The sequence below is a fragment of the Palaemon carinicauda genome, chromosome 3, assembly GCF_036898095.1.
Source record: "Palaemon carinicauda isolate YSFRI2023 chromosome 3, ASM3689809v2, whole genome shotgun sequence".
Classification (NCBI taxonomy): Eukaryota; Metazoa; Arthropoda; class Malacostraca; order Decapoda; family Palaemonidae; genus Palaemon; species Palaemon carinicauda.
In genome coordinates this window covers 68,241,403-68,243,902 of record NC_090727.1, presented here as the reverse complement: position 1 = coordinate 68,243,902, position 2,500 = coordinate 68,241,403, and positions in this window count along the sequence as shown.

Here is a 2,500-nt window from a genome sequence, read left to right as displayed (position 1 = left end):
AGCTTTTTACATACCAGTTCATCGAGGAAAGTTTAATTACGATTAAAATTGGGGTCAGGAAGCTGTTCACAAACAAACAAATACACACAGAAACAGGGGCGAAAACATAACCGCCTTCCAACTTCGTTGGCGGTGGTAATTACAAAACCTGAAGGTTGCAAAATAAATCGACCTATGTGATGGTCATTACTGAGTGAGGATACCTTGAACTGGTGAAAGGTTTTTTGTATCGCCATGATCAGCAAAGCTGTACTAGTCAGGGCTACCCAAACTAGGTTAGTTTGCTATGAGCGATCAGACTAAAGTCTCGCACCATCACCAATTCGCAATGGCCAGCGTAGTTATGAAAATGGTCGAACTCTAGACATGACTAAGGACATGTCTGAGGCCTTTGTTCTGCAGTGGACTTGAAACGGAAGTATTTCTTGTTGTTGTTGTTGATGTTGTTGTGGATCTACTAATAAGTCTGATTTATGAAGGGACTTGAAATATTTATAAACAAAGTAAACAATGTGACACCACCCTCCACCCAATAAAAAAAAAAAAAAAAAAAATATTATATATATATATATATATATATATATATATATATATATATATATATATATATATATATATATATATATATATATATATATATATATATATATATATATATCAAACACTCAAGACAAATCTGACCTTAAAAAAAAAAAATATTCCGAGGTAATCTAAAGCCCCCCTGACACTTGCGCGCATTTTTGCCACGCACTGGCACGCATTGATGCGCGCCAGTGCGTGCCACTTTTTGGCTCGCACTGGTGTTTTTCGCGCACTGTTCACGACCAGTTCACTCCAGTTCGCGCATCGTTCACGCGACGTTCACGCGATGGCACGAATTGGCACGCGTAGTTCGCGCATCGTTCACGACACGTTCACGCGAGTTCACTCATCATTCCGCATCGTTTCCGCATTGGTCACGCCAGTTCACGCCAGTTCACGAATTGGCCACTCCATATAAAAACGGGGCTTCTCCAACCCGAGGACATTCTTGGATTGGGTTCGGAAGAGACAACAATGCTTTCTGTCAGAGACACCATTGCATTGAGGAGAAGAAACGTATCTTTTTCGTTTGTATTTTTTGTTGCCCTTTATTTTAGTTTCAATAAAAAAGCATTTGATTTACATATAAATAGCAGACATGAAATATGTACAAGTATTAAGAAAGCATTTTGTTTTTAACATTAAAAGCAGCAAACATGAAAAGTTTTTAGGCTGTTGATTTTAAGGTAATAGAGGAAAAAGTGTGTTGAAATAAGAAATCATTTTATTTTTACATTAAAACTGCAAACAGAAAAAATTTGTTTTGCCCTTCATTTTAAGGTAATAAAGAAGAATAAGTATGTTGATGAAATAAAACATCATTTTATTTTTACATTCAAACAGCAAACTTAAAAATTTCTTGGGTTTATTTTTCAGTTCATTTTTATTCAAAACAAAAGTTTTGGGTCTTGATTGGTAATAGAGGAAAATAAGTGTGTGCATGAAATAAGACATCATTTTATATTTACATTCAAACGGCAAATATAAACAATTATTAGGTTTATTTTTCTTTCCTTTTCATTAATTTTTTCGTTTCCTTTTTGTTTCTCTTCATTATAAAGTTATAGAAATAGTTTGAAATAAGACATCATTTTATTTTTACATTCAAACAGCAAATATAAAAATTTATTAGGTTTATTTTTCTTTCCTTTTCATTAATTTTTTCGTTTCCCTTTTGTTTCTCTTCATTATAAAGTTATAAAAATAGTTTGAAATAAGATATAATTTTTTTTCACATTAAAACAGCAAATATAAAAATTTATTAGGTTTATTTTTCTTTCCTTTTCATTAATTTTTTCGTTTCCCTTTTGTTTCTCTTCATTATAAAGTTATAAAAATAGTTTGAAATAAGATATAATTTTTTTTCACATTAAAACAGCAAATATAAAAATTTATTAGGTTTATTTTTCTTTCCTTTTCATTAATTTTTTCGTTTCCTTTTTGTTTCTCTTCATTATAAAGTTATAAAAATAGTTTGAAATAAGATATAATTTTTTTTCACATTAAAACAGCAAATATGAAAATTTATTAGGCTTATTTTTCTTTCCTTTTCATTAATTTTTTCGTTTCCTTTTTGTTTCTCTTCATTATAAAGTTATAGAAATAGTTTGAATTTTTAAGATATAATTTTGTTTCACATTAAAACAGCAAATATAAAAATTTATTAGGTTTATTTTTCTTTCCTTTTCATTAATTTTTTCGTTTCCCTTTTGTTTCTCTTCATTATAAAGTTATAGAAATAGTTTGAAATAAGATATCATTTTTTTTTCACATTAAAACAGCAAATATAAAAATTTACTAGGTTTATTTTTCTTTCCTTTTCATTAATATTTTCGTTTCCTTTTTGTTTCTCTTCATTATAAAGTTCACGCCACTTCCCGCATCGTTCACTCCAGTTCACTCCAGTTCACGCCAGTTC